The following is a 25,807-nucleotide window of genomic DNA, read 5'->3' as shown; positions in this document are numbered from 1 at the left end:
CAAGGCAGAACTCTAAACCTGTCACATCAGTCTCATGGCTAAAGTGCAACTGTCTTGTGTTTATTGTTATAACTTCTTTTAGTGTCCTTCAGCTTCAGTGATAAACATCAGACGCACCAATGTATCCTTCCGCCTGACAGTGACATAAAGCTGACATGTCTTCAGTCTCAATATTTACATGGTAAGAATGTCAGCGCCCCCCAGCCATCCCTAAAGCAGATGGTACAACACATGAATAGGGATACATCTCTTGTTAGACCTCATTTATACATTCTTGGGCCCGATTTTTAGACTAGGGCAACCCGGAGACAGAAAATTGTGGTAAATTGTGGTCACAATGAGACTCCAATAATTATATAAGAAGAAAAGCTTGGAATTTTTTAGATAGTCAAGCGGCAAATACAGCAAGTCATTAGATAGTTCTGATCAGTGATTAGATAGATAGTCACGAGGATGCTTGCAACCCCCCCCCCCCCACCATAGTAAATCATTTGAATCACATTGTAATGCAATTTTACCATGATTTACCTAAAATTTTTCATTTTTGCTGTGTATCCCCACCCGTGGCACATTTCAGAACTGCATCACTATCAGATCAAAAGTACAGAGAAAAAAGCTTGTTTAACTAGGACTTGTTTCTATTAAAAAGCTTGTGTGTGAGGGTATGTTCACACGTAGTGACCAAAAACATCTGAAAATCCAGAGCTGTTTTCAAGGGAAAACAGACCCTGCTTTTCAGACGTTTTTTGACCAACTCGCATTTTTCGCGGCGTCTTTCGCGCCGTTTTCGCAGCGTTTTTTACGTCCGTTTTTGGAGCTGTTTTCATTGTAGTCTATGAGAAAACAGCTCCAAAAACGTCCAAAGAAGTGTCCTGCACTTCTTTTGACGAGGCTGTATTTTTACGAGTCGTCGTTTGACAGCTGTCAAACGACGACGCGTAAATAACAGGTCGTCTGCACAGTACGTCGGCAAACCCATTCAAATGAATGGGCAGATGTTTGCCGACGTATTGTAGCCCTATTTTCAGACGTAAAACGAGGCATAATACGCCTCGTTTACGTCTGAAAATAGGTAGTGTGAACCCAGCCTTAGGCTACATTCACACTGTCGTTTTTCACGTCCGAGGTGCAACCGTGCGAGACGCGTTATCACAGATCCCCCATAGACTTGAGTCTATGGAGGGATGTGTGAAAGCGCAGGAAAATAGGACATGTTCTATTTTTCCACGGATCCTTCACACGCTCTTTTTGAAATAACGGCCTTGTGAACGGCCCCATTGAAATACACGTGTCTGTGTGATGGCCGTTGTTTTAACGGCCTTCACACGGGCGAGTTACACGCTCGTCTCAATGAACCCTTACAGTAAGTAAAAAGTGCTTATTATTTTTGCATGCAATTCTTGCTCCTTTAAAGTCAATGACGAAAAATGACACCAAAAGACCAAACTTAGGCCGGGTTTACACGAGCGTGTGCCTTTTGCGCACGCAAAAAACGCGGCGAAAGACACTCGACAGCTCCATGTGGCTGCATCATATGATGCGCGGCTGCATGCTTTTCGCGCAGCCGCCATCATTATGACACTCCGTTTGGATGTTTGTAAATAGAAAAGCACGTGGTGCTTTTCTGTTTTCATTCATCCTTTTCACTGCTGTTGCGCGAATCACACTGTTCGCATGGAAGTGCTTCCGTGCGGCATACGTGGTTTTCACGCACCCATTGACTTCAATGGGTGCGTGATGCGCGAAAAACGCTGAAAAAACGGACATGTCGTGACTTTTACGCAGCGGACCAACGCTGCGTAAAAATCACGCACATGTCTGCACGGCCCCATAGACTAATATAGGTCCGTGCCACGCGCGTGAAAATCACGCGCCTTGCACGGACGTATATCCCGTTCGTCTGAATAAGCCCTTAGCGAATGCTGCAATAGAACACAAAACATGCTCTAAAAAAATTTAAAAAAAACAACAACAATTTTGCGTGTGACCGGAAATCATATTTCCCCTTTGATTCACATGGCAAAATGTTATTTTCTTATACTCTCTGGAGATGAGAAAAACGGAGAAAATTCATTTTGCTGGCATTTCACTGATGGTCTTTTTTCTGTATTTGCCTCGTATAAGACAACAGAAGTTGAAATATGGATCAGTATTTCAGTATTTTATGCCTCCATTGTCTTTTATGCAGCATACATGGCTCCAAAATAGGAAATTCGCTCATCAGCAAAATGCCAGCAAAGTGAATTTTCAGTTTGGCTCATCTCTGGCACCTGATATATGTAGGGATCTGTATAGATGCATCTCTTTCATGTGGGCTGCTACATAAAGAAGCATAAGAAAACAAACAAAGCCTCTTCCTTCCACTTTTACAAACAATATGTAGTAGCACAGATTAAAAAATAACAAATAGAAATTGGATAGATCCCTTTCTTAGGCTTAATTCACATCTGCGTCAGGGCTCCATTCATGGGTTCCGTCTGAGCTTTCCATCAGGGGAACAAAACCCTGACTGAAACAAATGGAAACCATAGGTTTCCGTTTGCTTCACCATTGATTTCAGTGGTGATGGATCCGGGGCAAATGGTTTCCCTTTGTCTCCGTTGTGCAAGGGTTCCGTCGTTTTGACGGAAGCAATACCGCAGTCGACTATGGTTGGCGCAGAGAATTTATGGCAGCCTTTTCTTCTAAGGCCCTGTTCACATCAGTGTTGCCCTTCCGTTGAGGGGTTCCGTCTGAGGTTTCCGTCGGGATAACCCCTGAACGGAAAGGCAAACTGAAACCTTAGCTTCCGTTTCCCTCAACATTGATCTCAATGGTGACGGAAACGTTGTTAATGGTTTCCGTTGTGACAGGGTTCCGTTGTTTTGACAGAATCAATAGCACAATCGACTGCGGAGAAAATCTCCCAACGTATACCACCGACAGAGGCCCACGTCGTATGTAAGGCATATAATGTGATAATTCACGAATAGGCCCCCATTGTAAGCAAACGTATATCGCACAGTGTATATATTTTTTACTGTATACAGTTATATGGAATTGTGTAGTCAACGACTCTATGCAATAGCTTTTTTTAGTGGTACACTGACTTATACTAGTCCCACGGAGGCCATAAGGACACTCTTTTGCCCTCTGTCGGGCTAATGGAGCCTTATGAATGCACTTAGTATATAACCCGGGTGCTTTTTACCGGTGTACAAACTAAGCATACATCACAAGCATTATGTGAACAAGGCCTTAAATGTGACACTTTTAAAGGCTGATTGTGAAATATTACATAAAGACCTCAACAAGCTAGTAGTTTGGGCAGATAAATGGTGGATGAAATTTAATGTTGAGAAATATAATGGAGAGAAGAAAAAGACTAGGGTGTACTAGCTACCAATGCCAAGCAGCAGCTCTGAAAGAAAACGAAATTTTTGGGTGCATATTAAAAGAGATATAAAAACCTGTGCTACTCAAACATAATATTGCCCCTCTATAAATTATTGTATCCAATAAGGGGTGCAGTTTTGGTCCACTAACTGTAAAAATTATATAGCAAAGCTGCTGGAGTCGCATCAGGACACCCTCTGATCAGCTCATCTCCGGGGAAACCCTCTGACAAGAAAGGATTGTCCAAAACTGACAATAGCTTTTACACGGCGGCTAGAAAAATATTATCATCTAGTATGAAAAATGTGTGATGTATTTCAAAGGGTTCGTATACATTTATATGAAACAATTGGTTATACTTGCCGCCAAATGGTGCTTCCCAGCGGGCAAGTATTTACACATAGGATGAACAATTGGTGATCAAGAAAATTTGGATAAATCATATATATTTCTACCAATGAATGGCATTTTATGCATAAAATTATTGTTACATGAGCAAATTATTGCTATGAGTTGTTATCATCCCAGTAAACAACCTTATATCTTATTGTGAGAATGCGGCATCTTCCTCAAGTAATAGCAACCTGTAGTTCCCGATTCCCTGCCTGTGGGCTCACTGTAAGGCCCTGTTTACACAGTTTTTTTTATCCGCTGCAAAAAACGGCCGAAATTGCCTCCAATTGATTTCAATGGGAGGTGGAGACGTTTTTTCCCGCTCGCGGGGAAAAGAACCGACAAGTTTTCCGACTCAAAAGCCCCATTGAAATCAATAGGAGAATGAAAAAATGATGCGAACGGCTGCTGCGACATAAAAAGCGGCAAAAAACATCTGTGGTGCAAAACCACTTAAAAAAACAGCTGATTTTTCCCTGCAAAAAAACTGTGTGAACAGGGCCTAAATCTTTGAAAAGCACCCAGTCTCCCAAATATTAGTCTGATGCAAGGCAATAGATAGTAGACAGGGAGGAGGTGGGAATGCATCTGCAGTTTCTCTCTCTCTGTCTGTCTGGGAGGCTGCACGCATGAGAAAGGAGGGAATAGTCGACGTAGTGAGGGCTGTACATAGCACTAAGGGATGTATGAACAGCAGGAAACTGCACCAAAGTAAGGGCAATGTCATACCAGAAAGAGCCTGCCCACTAAGAAATGAAGAAAAAGTGATATGTTTACAGGTACCATGAAAAGGGATAATAAAGACCCAACACGTGCAGGTTAGGCACAAAAACAGCAAAAAATTTTTGGTTTTCGAACTTATTCTAGAATCTTAGGCTAATGTTATTTTTGTTGTTTATCGACTTTATTTTTATATCAGGTATAATTTTGGTATTCTGAGAGTAAGGCTGGGTTCACACGACCATGTTACGTCCGTAATGGACGGACGTATTTCGGCCGCAAGTCCCGGACCGCACACACTGCAGGGAACCGGGCTCCTAGCATCATAGTTATGTACGACGCTAGGAGTCCCTGCCTCGCTGCAGGACAGCTGTCCCGTACTGTAATCATGCTTTCAGTACAGGACAGTAGTTCCACGGAGGGGCAGGGACTCCTAGCGTCGTACATAACTATGATGCTAGGAGCCCGGCTCCCTGCAGTGTGTGCGGTCCGGGACTTGCGGCCGAAATACGTCCGTCCATTACGGACGTAACATGGTCGTGTGAACCCAGCCTTACTGAAATGCAGTCACTGTATTCAAAGCATCTTACAACGCATTCTCCTTCATATTAACAACAAAGATGTAAACTTTTAGTGGCCCTTGGCTTAACCACAGGAGATAAGACATAAAACATTTTTATGATTTCAAATAAAAGGACCAGGACTTTGAGGTTGTAGAACACAGCGCAAATGTAACACAGAAGATAATGTACAAAATCTCACAGCCATTTCTCTGGGGAACACTAGAATCTCATAACTTTTCGGGCTACATTAAAAGCTCTTCATCAGACGAAGATTCAGCCCATTAATTTGAGGGCTTTTAATACAGCCCAAAGGGTTGTATAATTGTAGTGGTGACTGGGGATTTCCTGCAGCGCGCACATTTTGGCCCTAGCTCGATATGTTACGTTACACAATTTTTGTTATTATTTTAAACTGTCCTTTACTCATGAGAGCTGAGATGAGTATTCCATGGCATATGACCTACATGATCATGTGATCAGCCAAATGGTACGTGGATGCCCAATATGCTTTTTGCCATGTATCAGTGATCTTCCTCTGTAGATTTTTGCTGTCAATGTTGTCCCTATAACTCTAGTAATGGTCAGATGTAAAAGATTTTTGTTGAGTTTGGATTTAGCTTTTGAACATTATCAATAAATCCAAATACCTCCTATTTCTGCATATCAAAAAATTATAAATGTAAAATTATAAATTTAAAACTATAAATCATAAATTCAAGCTTTCTAAAAATCCAAACAATGAACACTATAACAAGGCAGATTGAAATTCTACTCATAGTAAATATATATATTTCTGGGTTTACACTGGTCAAATACCCCCAACTAACACATATCCATATATTAAAGTGGGTAACCCCATCTGAGCAAACCCTTTCTATCTGTTGTATAAGGACGATCGGTTGATCACCGGAGCTGCTTCAATCTTGTCCAGCTGGAACAGCCCTTTTAAATATTATACAGTGACAAATAATTTAGATGTCCCTGGTAATTACATATCCATCACACTGAATAGTTTTGATGTTTAAACACAAATTGATATTAGACGAGAGTTAAGAATTATTACATAATTTATTTAACCGATTCAGAACGAGTCACCGTTTAGCCATTTTTAGCTTGTGTTAGTTAAACGGCAATAACTTTTTCATTTGTTGGGCCAGCGATGTGATTGTCGCGTTTTCTTCGAGATCAAGGCGAGTTTATTTTCTTAGCATTTTTATACACATAATTTAGTTTTTTTAGCATTTTTAAAAAATATTCACAAAAATATGCTTTTCTACTTTTTAGCTATTTTTTTCTGGTAATAATAGTGTTACAATAGACTTTTGATTTTTGATCGACATTGTGTACCATACATTTTGATATATTATATATCTATTTTAGGTAATTGGGTCAGGGCTAGTGTTATGACAATGATTGGCGGGGGTAGCATTCTTTGGAGGGGTCTTTTATGTTTAATTTTTATTTTACTTTTTTTTTTACTTTTACTTTTTTATTAATATAGCCTGTGCCTTAGAATAAAACCTTTATTATTATTGTTTATACTTTTCCACTGTAACTGGTGCTGCACAGCAGGTGAGATCGGTGCTGTTATAGTGATTATTGTCACTGGTAGGTCTGTGCTGGATCTAGTTAGACTGAGCAGCAGCCTCCTACTACCGGCATTCCGGCGATCATGTGACCAGTCATATGATTACCCGGAGCAACAAAGGTGCTGCCTCTATTCTATAGCCATTGCTTATTGAGTGCTCTGTGCGTGAACAAAGAGAAGATAAAAGCAGTGAAAACCGATTCTGTCTTCTCTCCAGGGTCCCTGGCAGTGTATGACTGCCGTAATCCGGAAATTCAGCTGCCCAATCGCTCGGACAGCTAACTTACACCTGCACCATATACAGTATATACAGTGGGAGGGCAAGAAAACAGTAATGGACCCTTACTGTAGAGGTTATACTAGTTAAGTTATTTATGGTATAGCCACATATATGCCATAAATGTCTAAAAGGGAAGGGTCCTACCTCTGGGAAGGCACGTGTTCTTAATAGATTCCCGCCATAGTGTGTACACTTCATCTATAAGGTAGACCAGAGAGAGCATTATAGAGAAATCTGAGGTACTGTATAGGCTCTGTTGGGATGCAATTGGCACAAAGGCCATAGTTTAAAGTAGACTTGATGTCCACAACTAACTTTATAGATTCTTATAGACTCAGGCTAAGCAACAATTTTTGCTACACAGCTTTACTTAGTAGGGGCCTTCATCCATGATGTGGTTACAAAATAGCTACTACATGGCACAGCCTCCCTGTCGATACTTGCCAGTCGTATCTCACCCAGGACAACTGAATTGCAATTATTTCCGTACATTAATTATATAGTATTTTCAGAACATTGAATTTATATACGCACATGGTTAAAATAAAATATAGTTTGGGCAACTGTAGGTGGACATAGGTCTCTTGACAGCTGCCTGACCGATATATTTGGTAACATGACTGCAGCCAGAACACAAATTAGAGATGACATGGTGGTTCCTAAAGGCAACCGTAGGGTGCCAGCTATGAAACGTATACTTCATCACATAAAGGTCCTACCTTTTATTTATGTTTCATTTAGCTACCGTATATTTGGCTTAATAGCAAGTCGGTTCCAAAAATGTAGACAGCCCTAAGATAGAACAGGATAGTCTAAATACAAGAGCAAAAAGGAATAGTGCATAAAATAACCCAATACATAATAGATGAAGACCGAGACATTACCCCACAATCCGTTATATATAATGCATTGCACCCTAATGCTGTTTGTTATGGGACTGTATATAAAGTATTGATCGTAATCTTAGTCTCTTACATTACAATGCAAATACCCGATTATATAATTGTACATTGTGTTAAGTTTACATAGGAAAATCCCTGTTCAATGAACAAAAAAAAAAGCACGTTTATTTTGAATAAATACCTGAACGGCTAAATCTGTGTGTTATGATATACAATAAAGAACGTTGAATTCATTTACCCACGGAATTTAAAAAACAAACCGTTTCATATTTCAATAATAAACTGCTGTCCATTTACTACTATGGTTTGTCTGATTCTTTTTTATGGGCCTTTTAGACATATTTAGTGCAGGACGCTCATGTATTATTTAAAAAAAAATTCACATCCATCAGATTGATACTGGAGCTTGATACTTGATTATGGGCGATCAATGACAACCATGGGCAGCAAGAATGACTAATGGATTCTAAAGATTGCGACAATTTGTGACCCATAGCAAAAGCATTTGCTGTCTTGCTGGGAAATCCCAGTATATTGAGGGACACCCCAAGATACAGGTGGATACTGACGTGAGGTGAAAACTGCCTTGACATGTGTCTCTAGTACACAGTCCTGGTGTCTGATTTGTTAAATTAACTCAAAATGGGTTTGGATGACTATATAGGATTTATTTGATATTCATATTTGTAGCAAGCAATGTTTTTTTCCCCCATATAACATAAGGATAATTGATTCCTGCCTCATAAGGGTTGTTTTTGCCTTCCTGTGGATCAATACTACAGAGTAATAGGCTGTGTCATTTTTAAGGTTAATATGGGTACCCTCTCTTTAGCATGGTAACCTGATGTAGAAGAGTACAAGTGTATCAGGGAATAGTGCTACAGAAGTGCTACATGAGACCCTTTGACTCACAAAAGACACTGCTCATGTGCCCCCATAACAACATTTGCTGTTCTATACTCTAATGTACAGTCTTGTCTTAAGAACATGATGTAGATGCAAATAACCATCCATGTCAATGTTTACATTCTGCCAGGCTTGAATAGTGGGGTTAGGTGGATGGTGATCTGAACCCAATGCCCTAATTTAACAATGAATCTGCCAGACCACAGGCAGGAGGGATTGTCATGGGGTAAAGGAGTAGAATTAAAATTAGAGCAGATCTGTAACATTATACACTGGTAAAATCAAAGAAACTTGAGCTGTTAGGCTAGGTTTACAGTTTGCGTTTTTGTTGTGTTTTTAACAATGCATTTTTTTTTTGTTTCGGTTGATGAACTCCCATTGACAAACATGAAAATTTGTCTACCAAAACAAAATAAAAAGCTATGGTTTTCGTTTGCCTTTCCGTTGTGGGGTTCCTCCGATGGAAAGTTTTGACGGAACCCCTCAATGGAAACCAACGCTGATGTGAACTCAGCCAAAACGCTATATCATACAGTATTTATATACATTTTACTTACTAGTATAGTCCTGCAGGCTGGTGTCATCTAATCCTCAGAACATCTAAAAAACAAACAAAGTGAACACATGAAGAAAAATGTTTACTTGCATAAAATGTCTGCTTGTATATCAGTCTAATATAACTTTACATGTTACCACAGTTAATAAAGTAGATACATGAAACAATGTTAAATGCAGGGACATGGCTGGTTAGAAAACGGTAAGCTGTTGCAACAAGTACCACTACTTCTGTAGGTAACACCAATTGAAATATCACCTCTACTATACGCTATTACAAAATAAAAACAATTTGTCAAGTAAATAATTTGTTCTGTGTCGCCATATTCTGAGACCCATAACTTATTTATTTGTCTGTCAATGGAGCTGTGTGAGGGCTTGTTTTTTGCAGATCGACCTGTAGTTTTTATTGGCACCAGGTTTATTTTCGGGTACATACAACTTGTTTTTATCTCTTATTAAATTTTTTGGGACAGGCCAGGTGACCAAAAAACAGCAATTCTAGAATTTTTTTTATGGCGTGCAGGAAAAATAATGTTATATTTTCATAATCCAGACTTTTACGCACCCTGCGATACTAATTATGTTTATATTTTAATTGTTTACATTATTTAAAGAGGCTCTGTCACCAGATTATAAGTGCCCTATCTCCTACATAGTCTGATCGGCGCTGTAATGTAGATAACAGCAGTGGTTTTTATTTTAAAAAACAATCATTTTTGAGCACGTTATGAGCAATTTTAGATTTATGCTAATTAGTTTCTTAATAGACAACTGGGCGTTTTTTAACTTTTTACAAACTGGCATTGTACAGAGGAGTGTATGACGCTGACCAATCAGTGACCAATCAGCGACCAATCAGCGTCATACACTTCTCATCGTTCCAGCCCAGCTTCTTTCACTGCACAATCACACTGTAACAATGGGCTGAAACAATGAGAAGTGCATGATGCTGATTGGTTGCTGATTGGTCTGCGGTCGCTGTTGACTGTGGCATCTAAGTGGTTAAACAGCCAGGATCGGAGTTATCTCTGATCCCGGCCATTAGAGCGAGGCCTCAGCTGTAATATACAGCTGACACCCGCAACGTATGGAGCGGGTTCAATATCTTAGCCTGCTCCATATTTCTGACCCGCAGCCATGACGTACAGTTACATCATTGGTCGTTAAGGATTTTTACAATTTTCAGAAACCTGTCCTGGTCTCTTTAACTAATTGCGGGCACGCCGTAGACTTAATATGTCAAACTTTATATGTGTATATATATCTCTCAAAAGGACATATAAAGATTCATCCTGTAAAGTAAGAAGCTGCACAAACAATCATGTTGGTGCAGGACGGGAGCGCAGCTGTCAGGTCTCTATATACATAGCGCTCATTAAGATGGATCATGTCATCACCAGGATTCTGGTATAAGGGCAGAGCAAGGGCAAAAACGTACAAAAAAAAAAGTTATAGTCATTAAATCAGCAAGGCGCAATACAGGTTAAAGAATGGGGGTTACTAGAGCTACAGATAAGTTTGCTGAACAGGGCCAATGTATATTACACTGACCTTGGGTTTAAAGTAATTAAATGGATTTAAATGACGTTCATGACATGTTAATTATACATGCTATAAATGTTTGACCAGTAGGGCATCCGACTTGTGTGGCCCACTCTGATCCAAGGGGCTCTGGTCTTCGTTCTCAGAGGTGAGGTGGTGCACCCGTGTACTTAAGACACTTTCCACTAAAATTAATGGAAATGCGGAATAAGCCAAGTGGCAATCCCACCAATTTAATTGACATGCTATAAACGATGATTTTGGGAAAACCCCATTAAAGCAGTGCATTTTATTATCCAGTGGTCTAGGACCTAATATGGTGCTAGTTATATTTACCGGCACGCTCAGTTTTCACGCAGTTTTTAGATCGTCTTTTTTTTAGCCAAAAACAGAAGTAGACACAAAAAAGGGAGATGCATCTGTCTTTTCTCTATACCTTTCCTTCATTTTGGATCCACTCCTTGCTTTGGCTCAAAAAAAAAACTGAGGCAAAAACTGCATCAAAATGCATGTGTGATCCTGGTCTAAAGGACCCGATCACACATCGGTGATATTTTATGGGTGATATTTTATTATGGCCATTGATGATGTCATTCCACAAACCAATTTCCATATTCTCTCTCAGCTAATCTACTGTATCCTTACGTTATTAAATCTCTAAAAAATACATAAATACAATAAAAAATAAATTAAAACAACAACTTCACAGCTATCTAAAAGCAGGGCTTTCATAAATATAAATATATATATATATATATATATATATATATATATATATATATATATATATATATATATATATATATATATATATAAAAGCAGAGGATTGGAGCAGCGCTGTGAACAAATGCCTGACTAGGCTGGTGCAAAGCTTCAAAAATAAAGGAGTGACCTCTCCTTATGTGTTAGATATCCAAAAAAGAGAACGTGAAGCAGCACTCAAATAAAGTGAAAATGCCTTCATAGAGGAGGTGAAACGTTGTGGTTCCATGTTGGATGAATAAATTCACTTTATTTGAGTGCTGCTTCACGTTCTCTTCTTTTTTGGTTAATAGAATGGTATGTTTATGACATGTTACACAATACGAAGTATAAAGGAAAAATAAAGCTGGACTGAAACAACATCTCTGTCGGACCCCCAAAGATGAGCTTCTCGCTGTCGATAAACAACTGCTGACCCTAACTACCTGATTTCTATTAGTCAAAAAACTCAGCAGCCATCTACATATTCCGGATGGCGGCCCAAGATTCTAGAGCTTAGCCACGTACAATGTCGGCACCACCGTATTAAAAACCTGACTAAAATCCACAAACAAAACCCTCACATAAGTACGACTGGCATCAACGTGATTTAATATAGTATGCATCGCCAGGTCGATCTGATGGCCAGTACATGATTAATGTATGATAAAACTAATTTCTCAAAATGCTTCATTATCACTGAAGTAAAAGCGACTGGACAATAATCATTAAGCGAAACAGTTGGCTTTTTGGGGTATGGGTGCAACAACCTGCCTTTTAAGGCTGTCAGGAATCAAAGACTGAGACAGATTAAAAATCCTGCAAAACACTGGTGTCAGATGAAATGCACATAGCCGAAGAAGTCTCAGTGGAATATTATCTGGCCTCGCAGTCCTCCTTACATCCACTATTTCCATAGCTTTATAGACCCCATCGCCAGACACCCTGAAGGACCTTGTCACTTTCGAGGTCTGGACTTGATTGCTGTCACAAACAGATGACGTCTCAAATAGAATTAATTTCGTTTTTCCACCAGCTCTGCATCAGGCGACACAATGGATTTCCCCTTCTCGCTCCAATCTGTGAGTTGCTTCAGTCCCTTCCACATATCCTCAGAACCGCTACTCAGCATATCCTGTAATTTTACTACATAATCCTTTTTCGGCTTTAAATATCTGTAAACTTCTTTGGCTATAGATATTCTCTATTATTGTATCTTGTTCATTGATGTTGTACTCATGAAATTGTTGTATTACTTTGCATGGGTTCTAATATTAACCCCTTAATTACCAGCCTATTTTAAACCTTAATGACCAAGCCATTTTTTACGTTTTTCCATCGTCGCATTCCAAGAGCTATAACTCTTTCATTTTTGCGTCGACATAGCTGTATAAGGTCTTGTTTTTTTGCGGGACAAGTTGTATTTTTGAAAATGCCTTCATAGAGGAGGTGAAACGTTGTGGTTCCATGTTGGATGAATAAATTCACTTTATTTGAGTGCTGCTTCACGTTCTCTTTTTTGGATATATATATATATATATGAATAATAATATTTGAACTGATACGGAGATGTTCCTCTGCTTTAAATCATACTAAATAAGGTATATAAAAGACGACATCCAGCAATACAGAGGGGAATATTTACGCTGCACTCTATCCATCACCAGCTGTTTCAAGCAACCGCCTGCAATAGGGGTAGACTTTGCAGTGACCCCACAACAGCAAAGCCTTGATGGAAGACTTTCTGGAAAAATTCAGACCTCAAACATGTTATGAGTAGTTGCTGATGGCAGATAAGAACCAGTTGGCCTACGACCACCATGGATTTTTTTTCTTTGTTCTCTCTTTTAGCATAATGCTGCAGAGATTTCTGTATTCTGTAATATTACTCTCACATTTGCCTTGTCACTTTTACTATAATTCCTTAATTCTATTTACATGAACATTTTGCAAGCTGACGACATACATTCCCATTTTGTTTTAGAAACACTGTCCAGAAGAAGCGAGGGCCGATCGTGAACCGGAAAGTATCCAAATTTTGCAGCAATTTCCCAGTGTTTTGGAGCAGCAAGTGATCACATGTGCTGGTATTTATTTTATGCTGTCATATCATCATGGATACCATGTGTTTCGTGCAATTTATTTCAATATTTTGATAACCTCTGCTATAATAAAATCACCAGCTGAACGTCAATCCCCAATGTTTATATGGTTTAAAAAGTAATCATTTTTCCGAAAATACACAACAGTTATCTAGCCCGGTGATGCAAAATGGTCAGGAAAAATCAACGTGTCCCTCCACCTAGGGGTAAAAAATTAATTCTGCTCCATTTAAATCATTGCAGTTAAAGCCGTGTTCCCATCTTAGATATTTATGGCATATCTGCAGGAAATGCCATGTCTGATAGATGTGGTTCCCAGCTCTGGGGCCCACACCAATCTAGAGAAAATGGGTCCCCGACCTTACAGCTCGCTGTACATAGAAGTGAATGGGAGTTATGGAAACAGTGTAGCACAGTGAGATCAGCGGTTTCCATTATTCTGGCCACCTCTCTAGTTAGTCTCCGCCTGGACTTAGCAAGCGGCCGCTTCACCAGGTGGAGACGGGGTTTGGAGACCCCGATTCTCAATTTAGATCCTATGGATATGCCCTAAATGTCTAAGATGGGAATACTCCTTTAAGCCTCATGTTTATGTCAAAGTCGCTCGCACAGATCCTGTATGGCGGCACGTAGAGTCCTTATTGTTTCATATTATGGAGAATACCTTCGTAATACGGCATTTGAGGGAAGATACCACAAATTTTCTTCTGAGAAACAAGCTCTGCTCTTATGCAGTGGAGCTAAAAAGCAGACGAGCAGCATGCACTGTGAATAGCAATAGCAGGTAGTTGTCACCTATAGGTACTGACATTATAACACGATATATCATGACATATATCATGACATAATATTTAACATCGGCTTTAAGGTTATCATGTACTTAAGTATTGGTCTATTTTGTTGGAAGACTTTGCTGAAAATACAAAAACGAATATATTCCAGTATAAGGTTAAAGAGGCTCTATCACCAGATTATAAGTGCCATATCTCCTACATAATCTGATCGGCGCTGTAATGTAGATAACAACAGTGGTTTTTATTTTGAAAAATTATAATTTTTGACAAAGTTATGAACAATTATGAACAGCTTCTGTCACTGCACAGTCACACTGTAACAATGGTCTGGAACAATGAGAAGTGGATGACAACTGATTGGTCAGTGATTGGTGAGCCTCATACACTTCTCTGTACAACACCCAGTTGGTTAAAAGTAAAAACACGCCCAGTTGTCTATTAAGAAAATAATTAGCATAAATCTAAAATTGTTTATAACTTGCTCAAAAATGATAGTTTTTCAAAATAAAAACCACTGTTGTTCTCTACATTACAGCGCCGATCAGACTATGTAGAAGATAGGGCCCTTATAATCTGGTGACAGAGCCTCTTTAAGGCTGAATTCACACTCCCAGAATCTAGGTCAAGAGAGTGTCCTTTTGGCCTCCGTCTGGCTGGTATATTTTTGTAAACCTCTTTTCAACTGTTTGAAATAGCGCTGTGTGCTGTGTTATTCCATACAAAAGCATCCCGCATACTGTACAGGTTTATTTTAACATGGGAACTTGTTGGCGATGGATGCCACTTTTTGCCTGACACTTCTGACTCTTTTCTTTGAGATTTCCAGCAAGGGAAACAAAATCTCGTTTACCTCTGTAATCTCACGAGATTACGCGTGGCTTGCTGGAATCTCACAGAAAAGAGTCCGAAGTGTCAGGATTCTGAATACACATGACGTCCAGGCTGGAGGTCATGTATATTCATTATCAGGACACTTGATTAACGTTAATGTCTGTGTATGTAGCTGCACATAGTGATATAACTATATCGCTAGCGCAGTGTAAATGAATGGAGAAGAGTGCATGATGCTGATAGGTCAGCGTCACACACTCCTCTGTACAACGCCCACATGGGCATTAAGCAACTCATTAGCATAAACCAAAATCGCTAATAAAGTGGTAAAAATAGATCGTTTTTTTAAATAAAAAGCATTACTGGCGCCTACATTACAGCGCCGATCTCCTTATATAGGAGATACGGCACTTATAATGTGGTGACAGAGCCTCTTTGATGACCATTTCTACATAATAATTGTCATTAACATCTACAATCCTGGGTCCGGTCAGATCAGTGAAATTGGCCAGTATAAACCCCAAGCCTGAGCTTAGATATGATATTTCAACATCCCATGAAAACCTGAGAGATAAAGGCACACTTTATCGAGAGCGATTCCATATGACGGATAACTCACATGTAAACTTTTCTTTGGCAGAGAATGGACACTAGATGAACTAATCGCGCTGATGTAGAGATAAAACACACTATGATTACAGGTTTGGAGCCAGAAAACATTATAATAACACGTATGTGTTTTCTCATCTGATAATTGTACAAAGGTTCAATGAGTCAATGACGCATTTACTCCTCTGAGCTTCATCACCAACTCGTGTGTCCTATTAAACCTCTAAAATGAATGGTAACTGCAGTGGGGATGAACTGTAGAGAAAATATAGAGACATATATAGAAGAGAAGAGGTTTAGTCATGGGCATTCTTATAATAGTGAAGTTAGGGAAAGTCATCTCTCTATGTAAAGACTATGTAAGACAGGTATTGAATTCTTGTCACACTTTGTCATTGATAGAACAAATGCGGGCACGATGGTTTCTAAGAATCTAATGAAAAGGTGACTACCAATATGGCTGCCCATCCTGTTGGCCACCACACCAAAACGAAAAAAAATTCAATATCACTGTAAAAAAAATTAAACCTAATTGGCTCTAACTTCTAATTTACTAATATACAGCAGATCTAAAAGGTGTCCTTATTTATCATGTGACAGATCCTCTTTATTTGTATATACCCTGATAGGCCCTGCCCCATAACTTGCTAATGTGAAAACATCAGTAGGAAAATATGTTTTTTTTTGTTCTGTGTTATCCTATTGTTCAAGCCTAGAGCCCCTATTACACCGGCCAATTTTGGCCAAAGCAGCGAGCGCTGATCAACAAGACATCGTTGATCGGCGCTCATTTGCTCCTGTCACACGGTGCTATGGATGGGGACGAGCGGTCGTTACTACGATCACTCGTCCTCATACATTATCATCATGTCGGCAGCGCGTCTCCCGGTTTACACACCAAGATGTGCTGCCGACAACAACAATATTTAACTTTTTTTAAATGATACGATCAGCAGATGAATGACCATTTGCTCGTACATCTGCTGATTGCTGCCCTGTTTACACAGGGCAATTATCGGCAATGTGCGTTCTACAAACGCTTGTCTGCCCGATAATCCCCCAGTGTAAGGCTCCCTTAACATCTGTTTATCTTCCCAGTTCTATCACTACAGGTGAGACAAACAAATATGTTTCTGTTAGAGATATTGTCTAAATGATTGTTTGTGTGGAGAGCAGAAAAGGGGAACAGTGGAGCCGGAATGTGAAGTACCAATCGTGCCAACCCTTTTAAAGGGGTTTTCCAATCCCTAAAAATTGATGGCCTATCCTCAGGATAGGCCATCAATAGCTGATAGCTCGGGGTTCCGACTCCCAGGACCACCGCCAATCAGCTATTTGGAAGGGAGGGCAGCGCTCGTCGCTTATGGTTTTCAAGATCTCTGCTTGTTGTTACTCAGTAGGAACCGTCATTGTTTACTTTCAGTATCCATTAATCAATAAATTAATACAGAAAGTATATAAGTATATTGGAAAATTGTAAAACTTTAAATTTTTAACAAAAATAGCATTAATTTTCTAAAAGTGGACAACCCCTTTAGTGGCAATGACCTGATCACTGCAAGTCTAGCTCCTAAATCCCATGTTGATCAGCAGTCATGGCCAGGCAGTGGTTACTGGGTTGAGTCTGCCAAAGCGGGTGGCACTTTTTTCAATGGTTCTCCATTATATCTTATAGAAGAAAGTCTCTAATATGGTATATGGAAAAAGATTGTCTTGCTCAGTCAAACATTTAAGTAAAATTATACACAAAATTTGTAGAACACCATTTTTGGTGGTATTGAAATAGGTAAAAAAGTGTGGACATTTTGATACATCACCTTATTGTATTGTTCATAAGACTGGGTGATAAGCAAAAATAGTTTTGTGTTAATTCTATCTCATTGGTGATTGTAAAATCTAAAGAAGACAAAAATGAACGTAAAAATAAAAAAGAAAAAGGCAAAATCACTGATGTATAAAAAGAAGTGACAGGGGTTGAAAGTGATGAGTGGAATACCTGCTTAGTAAATAAAAATTCAGATGGAGTTCATATGAAATCCAGGGGGTGTTATTATATTGAAACGCCAGGTTAATTAACTGCGCACTTAATGTGGTGGAAGTAATAGTCTGAGGCGTAACCGTGCTTGGTGGATATTTCTTGATAAGAACTATTAAGACGTGATTAGGACTGCCATGGCAAATCAACAAAGTAATGCACTTTCAATGGAGGTCTTAAATAGGAAGAAACAGTATAGAGAATTATTGCTCTCTTCTCATAAAGTGTGACTGGAACGAGGGCTCACAATTTAATTTCCCTATAGCACACATAGGCATGCTAGTGCCTAATGTATAGGAAGCCAAATAACATGTCAAGCCAATTAATCAACAATAGGCTAATGTTATTGGGAAGAAACCGGAGTGTCCGAACGAAACCCATGCAACCACAGAGAGAACATACAAACTTCATGAAGACATAGATCATGAATATGGTTAAATTCATATGCACCCCATTTCTGCAAGACAAGAAACAAGTAAGATGGCTAATTTAACAGAAGTCATGAGCGCACTGTCAAGAAGCCTGGAGAACCAAAGTGAAAAGAGGGCCAATTATAGAATTACCCAATGTAGTAATAATAATAATAATTATAATAACCATAATCCTAAAGGATATTCAATCATGTATAATTAAATCATTTTTTATAATCCAGCCCCACAGAAAGTGAAGGGAGCAGTGGCCAAGCATGCACAGTACTCCTCCATTCACATAGGGTACTCAGGGACTCTGTTTTCGGGATCGGGGGGTCCAACTGTTGGACTGCCACCGATCAGACATTTATAACCTATCCTGTGGATAGGTGATAAATGAACATTATGAGTAAACCCCTTGGGAAGGCGTAATAGAAGCACCAAAATGGCAGACCTGGGGCCTTTATTAGGCCCCCAGGCTACCATTACAGCAATCGGCACATCACATGAGGGCAGATGGATTGAAAGGCTAACCACTTAGATGCCACAGTTGCTATTAACCATGACATCTAAGTGGTTGAACGGCAGTTATCTCCGATCCCGGCCATTATAGTGAGGAGTTGGCTCTAACTTACAGCTGAAACATGCTGGTTATCGATTATGATGTACATTTACTTCAAATGTCAGTAAGAGGTTAAAATCGATGGGTTGTCCATATAATGCAAGGACGGGTTGGCTTCTCCACTTTTGAGAGACGTTGTTTCTTTCAGTAATACATAAGAGTCCTGAACAGGGAACCCCCTTTATTAAGGATTCCTTCACACACACACTTTTTGTGTTTGGTTTTTTTTGCCCAAAAAAATGCTTCTACAAAATCTTACGTTTTTTAAGAAAATAGTTCTTGCTGTTTTTATGGCATTTTCGTGGCATTTTCTGCTAATAGTGTGTTTTACTACCTGTGGTGTTTTTTTACGTGCAATTTTTTACATTGCAAATCATGTGATTCAATGATCACGTGATGCAAAGATTCCTTTTTTGCAGCACATGATTTATTTTGAAAAAACTCCACCAAACACACCATAGAAAACGCCACACATATATCGACACATACAAACTATGTATGTCTTTGGGAGAAAAACGCCATTGAGGGCTGGAAAAAAAATGTCAAAGCCAGACTTGCACTTTTGTAAAAACACATCTGAGCCAAAAAAATGTACTTCAAGGAAACATCTCAGATTTCATTAATTATGTTTTTAAATTGGTTCTTAAACCAGACAAAACCTTTAATGAAAATTTGAATACAATCTTGAATACAAAACAACATTTTTTTCCCCCACAATTCATTTTTTAACTTCTTTAATCACATTATGAAAACATTAATAATTCAAATGTAAAAAATTATTTATAGATTCAAATACCAGCAAATATATGCAAATATCAAAAGACAAATATTCATAAATGCAAGTTGTGTAAGTATTATCCCAGTAATATTATAAAGACCAAAATGTACATGAAGTGACTTAAGAAAACGCAGCTGAAAGCTCCTGAATCCCATGTGTTGGTGACCAGGTTAAATCCTCATTGCCCTTCAGTTCAACTCTGACATAAAAGGTTCACAGCAAGAAAAAAGCCAATTCATCTTTCATCCAGGCCAAGAGTTTAACAAAGCCCTTAATATTCCTGCTTCTGGTGAACTTTCTCTTATAGGGGTTTTCCCACCAGGGACATTTATAACATATCCAGAGGATATGTCATAAATATGAGAAAGATGTGGGTCCCACCTCTGGGACCTGCACCTATCTCTAGAATGGGGCAGATAAACCCCGTTTTACTGCTCTGTGTTGCGGCTGAAGCAGGTGAATTCCAACCATAAAGAAGGGAACAGTGTAACTCGCTGAGCTACGCTGTTTCCGTAAGTTCCATAGAACCAAATAGTAGTTACGGAAACAGCATAGCTCGCATACTACACTGTTTCCGTAACGGCTATACACTACTTTGGGAGTTACAGAAACAGCGTAACTCAGAGAGCTGTGCTGTTTTCGTAACTCCCAACCATAAAGTCAGGAAGTGGCCGGGGAGGCAGAGGGAGCATAAAAAGGTAGAACGGTGTTCAGGGAGCCCTGTTCTAGGGATAGGTGCAGGTCCCAGAGGTAGGACCCACATCTTTCTGATATTTATGACATATCCCGTGGATATGTCAAAAATGGCCCTGGTGGGAAAACCCCTTTAAGTGTCAGACATATCTGGTTATGAACTCCTTGTAGTTGTCAGCACATAAGAAAAGTTTAGTCAGGATTAGGACTGTACCAATGCAGCTTGAAGCAGGGCTGACCAAATTTACAGGAAAACACATCTTTAACGGGGTTATGTGGGGACCAAAAAGTATTAGCATTGTACAGTAGTCACTGCAGTATGTGAGTACACTCGCTAATATACATTCCCGTTCCCCGTCACGCTGATTATAAAATACACCTGTCTATCTGTCCGTCTATCTATCTATCTATCTATCTATCTATCTATCTATCTATCTATCTATATCAGGGGTCGGGAACCTATGGCTCGCGAGCCAGATATGGCTCTTTTGATGGCCGTATCTGGCTCGCAGACAGGGCTCCTACCCAGTGGCGGATTATCATTAGGGCGTTTCGGGCGGTCGCCCGGGGCCCAAGACTGCCAGGGGGCCCAAGGAGCCTATGACCGCCCGAACCCCCTCATGCCCAGTGGCGTCGCTAGCACCGGAGGGAGCCCCGGTGCCAGGACCGCACCTGTCAGGCGAGGGGAGCTTTGCTTCTACTTAGCAGCCGTGGTCTGTGCTGCTTTAGAAGCTCCCCCTCCAGCCCCCCTTCCCTGCTCTAAACATCTCTGCTGCTAGCTGTCGGGACATGGGGGAGGGGAGACTGTCGGCGGGCTCTGTGCTGTGAGCAGGAGAAGAGCTGCAGTGAAGACATAAAAGGTAAGTGCATGTGTGTTTAATATCCATATTCATGTGTGTTTAATGTCCATATTCATGTATGTTTAATGTCCATATTCATGTATGTTTAATGTCCATATTCATGTATGTTTAATGTCCATATTCATGTATGTTTAATGTCCATATTCATGTGTTTACAAGGTGTACTTTGTGTATAATGTGCATACTCGTGTATAATGTGCCTACTTAGTGTATAATGTGCATACTCGTGTGTACTTTGTGTACTATGCATACTTTGTGTATAATGTGCCTACTTTGTGTACTTTGTGCATAATGTGTGTACTTTGTGTACTGTGCGTACTTTGTGCATAATGTGCGTACTTTGTACTGTGCGTACTTTGTGCATAATGTGCGTACTTTGTGCGTACTTTGTGCATAATGTGCGTACTTTGTGCGTACTTTGTGCATAATGTGCGTACTTTGTGCATAATGTGCGTACTTTGTGCATAATGTGGTACTTTGTGTACTGTGCATACTTTGTGCATAATGTGCCTACTTTGTGCATAATGTGCGTACTTTGTGCATAATGTGCGTACTTTGTGCATAATGTGCGTACTGTGTGTACTTTGTGCATAATGTGCCTACTTTGTGTACTAGTGTTTAGGTAGTGTTAGCAATAGTTACGGCGCGGCAGGGTGGTGGTGGAGAAGGGGGGCCCAAGTTTGGGTAACAGCCCAGGGCCCATGGTCTTCTTAATCCGCCACTGCTCCTACCTGTCTATGGGAAGGATGCATGCACCGCGCTCCATCAGCCCGTGCACCGCGCTCCATCAGGCCGCGGTGCACGCTGATATTGGTAGTTCTTTGATGGCCTGATAAGCATTGGCGGCAGTGGTGAGCGGCAGGGAGCATGGACTACATTTCCCATAACTCCCTGCATAGCCGCGCCGTCTGCAAGCACGCACCTGCGTCCCCTAGTGAAGCGGCATCTGCCTCCTCCCTTGTGTCTCCCTTGGACGTTAACGGTAGGAAGTATTCTATTCGTCGTTGGTTAGCAACAGCATTAAAACGTTATTATGTTATAAAAAAAAGAGTTCGGAGATTTGTTGTTCTTTAAAATTAAATACAAGTCAATGTGTGCACTTTATGTACAGTGAGACTATTTAATAAAGTTCAATTATTTATTACGCTGGGTGTGCCTGCTTGTATGTACCACTTTAAGTAGTAAATGCTTTAGTTCCCTATGGGTCTGAGCCTCTCTTTTTTGTTCATTTTCTGTAAGACCAACACTTTTAAAAGGGCCACTGACAGATACAATTGCTCCAGCGGTCACTTAGTACACAAAGGAGTGTTCCTCTCTGCTGCACTAAGCCACCGCTGGACCTAAACAATAATTCGCTGTAAAATAATAAAATAGATAATTGACATAACTGACAATGCGTTGTGTGACATGTCCAACATTCCAGCTTCTTTCTTCTGCGAATGCCTCAAAGCTGGCATTCTCTCAACATCAGGTGGGAAGAATGCCAGCTTCCAGTCATGCGCAGGAAAAAGAAGAAGCCAGACTGCTGGACTGATGTCATGCATCGCAAGCTCACAATGTAAGTTATTTATTTAATTTTTTTACTGCTAATTACCATTGTTTCAGTCCAGTTGTGGCTTTATACAGCAGGGAGGAGCATTCCTTGCTGTACTAAGTGAACATTGGAGCGATTGATCTGTCAATGGCCCTTTAAACATATTGTACGGCTCTCGCGGAATTATATTTCAAAATATGTGGCGTTTACGGCTCTCTTAGCCAAAAAGGTTCCTGACCCCTGATCTATATCTATCATGACCCTGGCATGAATCTAAAATCTATCTCTCTATTTTTCTATTATTTATCTAGTATCTCATGGAGAATCATGATATATTAAAAGATGAACTTTAACCTTTAAAATGGACATCTATACTGGAGATACTGATAAGAACAGACTGTTGGACTTAATGGTAAATGGTGCAGATTCACTTTAAGCGTATGTTCACACGGCCTATTTTCAGCCATTTCAGCCGGCTGAAAATACGGGGGCTGAACGCCTCCAGACAATTGATTTAAATGGAAAAAATTGTGTTTCATTCCCACTGGGCGTTTTTTTTACGCGCCGTTTTTAAAAACGGTGCGTAAAAAAATGGCTCGTAAAAAAGTGCATGTTACTTCTTGAGATGTTTTTGGAGCTGTTTTTCATTGGGTCAATAGCCGGTTTTTGTAAAGCATGTGAACATAGCCTAAGGGTATGTTCACACGCTAGACTAAAAACGGCTGTAAAATACGGAGCTGTTTTCAAGGGAAAACAGCCTTTGATTTTGAGACATTTTTATGCGTCAAACGTATTTTGATGCGTTTTGTACGGCCATTTTTGGAGCTGTTTTTCTACTGAGACAATGAAAGACGGCTCCACAAACGGCTCAAGAAGTGACATGCACTTCTTTTTTACGGGTTGTTTTTTTACACGCCGTTTTTACAACAACAACAAAAATGCTCCGTGGGGACGAAACGCTGTTTTTCCCATTGAAATCAATGGGCAGATGTTTGGAGGCGTTCCGCCCCGTATTATCAGCCATTTTTCAGGGGCGTTTACGGGCCGAAAAACGGCTGAAAATAGGCCGTGTGAACAACCCTTAGAACTGCTGATCTCTGGGTATCAGTAAACCTATTAAACAAGTTGCTAAGAGAACATTTTTAAATTCTTGTAAAGGAAATTTCCCTCAATTTTACCATTTGTCTTTGTTATTAATGTTATTTTCATATTCCATAAAGGACAAACCACCTTTCCAAACAACTTAAAACCAAGTAACACATGAAAAAGCGAAGCAGCACAATAACATTATAATCCAATTGCAACCAAGTAAAATGTTTAGGCTCAATCTGCTAGAAATCTTGAAAATTTCTTGTCAATATTTTACAGCCTCCATGATCCCACTTGTACCGTCAGCCTGGACTTTCTCACCTGTCACCAGGCTGACATCTTGCAAATAAAGGCCTGGATCCACTGTCGGTTAAATTATAGGGCATAGCAGCGTGTTACATAGACCAGGAACAGCCATTATATGCCCTCAGGCTATGACTTATAATTGTAAGAAAAATCAATGTCTATAACAGAACCATAAGCAGAACCATAAGCAAGAACATCTGCTTTACCTCACAAACCCCGTTGCTTCTCTTTCCATGTAATTTTTTCAATAACAGACGAGAACGACTCTTTTTCATATTATTTTAGATTATTTAATAAAGATATTGAGAGGAATTCGGTTCAAATGTAATTTATTTAGACTGGATAAAAGCCACCACATACAAGTATTAAATAGAATGTATTACATTTAATGGATGTGGGACTTTCTAGGGGATTTTCTTGCTGTAGACCAGAAGCAAATGAATATGACAACCTTAGAAATGTCTCACTATACATAAAAAAAACCAAAAAACAATTAGTGTACAGGGCATTATTAGCAAAACAAAAAATATGAAAGTCCTTGGGTTGACCTCATAAGTCGAGTTCTTAATATAAAAATCTATTAACAATTTCTTAGTTATGAGTTATTTTTTTTATGCTGTACACCAATCATCATAAATTATGATATATATTTATTGTACAGTTTGTTACGGTCACGGACACACCAAGTATGTCTAAATTATGTGGTGTTTTAGGGCTTAATAAATTGAGTTTATAGTCATGTGTGGGGTAGGAGATTTTTTTATTATATATTTTTTAAACATTTATTTTTTTTTATGCCAAAGGGAATTTTAAATTATTAACTTTTTACTATATTATACTGGCATATCCATAAGCTAATACATTTCCCTGTGTACTAATAAGTACACATGCAGTTGTTACAGTAATATGGCCAGACAGTCGTGGGGTCCTTCAACAGACCTTGGGTAGTCTGCCCATATATGGTATGGGCACAGATAATACCACAGGGATTCTCTGTGATGTCATTAAAATGGGCTCCCCCCCCCCTTTTGTCTATGCCCTTGTATGCCAGTTGTCATAGTGTGACAACAGGTTAAAGACCTAAAGTAATAACACATAAAAAAAATATTTGACATAGGGTATCCAATACCTAAGAATATACTGTAGTATATATAGATAATCATACTCCCTATCTCTATTCTGGTCAGGGTTGTGATTTTAGGATTGAATCTTAAAATATTAACATTTTGACATGTATTCCATTAGGAGTTTGGGTTGTTCCATTATCTACCTGTAATCATCCATTTTTTTTAACTTATATTTAAATATTATATCTTTCACAATGGCCCTTAGGATATACATTAGGTGTGCACTTTATTTTTTTTGTTTTTTTTTTACTGTTGGAGACTAGATAGGCAGGATTACTGCTGGCAATAGAAAGAGAGTGAATACACACACACAAACACACACACACACACACACTTTTTTTCTTACTGAAGACTGTGTGAGGCTATAGGCTCTTCCAGAAAAAATGCAGGCATAAAAAAAGAAAAGTAAAAAATAGAATAAACACAATGATCCTCTTCCATACCCATAC

General features: G+C 39.5%; 1 long non-coding RNA gene across 2 annotated transcripts in view; it reads right to left on the bottom strand.

The window, feature by feature from the left end:
* LOC142743592 (uncharacterized) overlaps positions 1–25,807 on the bottom strand; it is a 365,206-nt gene that overhangs the window by 244,797 nt on the left and 94,602 nt on the right. For both annotated transcript variants that reach the window (XR_012881591.1, XR_012881592.1), the window contains exon 4: positions 9,285–9,327. This is a non-coding gene — a long non-coding RNA (uncharacterized LOC142743592). The remainder of the gene's footprint in view (positions 1–9,284; positions 9,328–25,807) is intronic.

Source organism: Rhinoderma darwinii, chromosome 2 (assembly GCF_050947455.1).
Source record: "Rhinoderma darwinii isolate aRhiDar2 chromosome 2, aRhiDar2.hap1, whole genome shotgun sequence".
In the NCBI taxonomy this organism is placed as follows: domain Eukaryota; kingdom Metazoa; phylum Chordata; class Amphibia; order Anura; family Rhinodermatidae; genus Rhinoderma; species Rhinoderma darwinii.
Note: the sequence above shows the minus strand (reverse complement) of the source record. Positions and strands in the feature narration are given on the sequence as shown.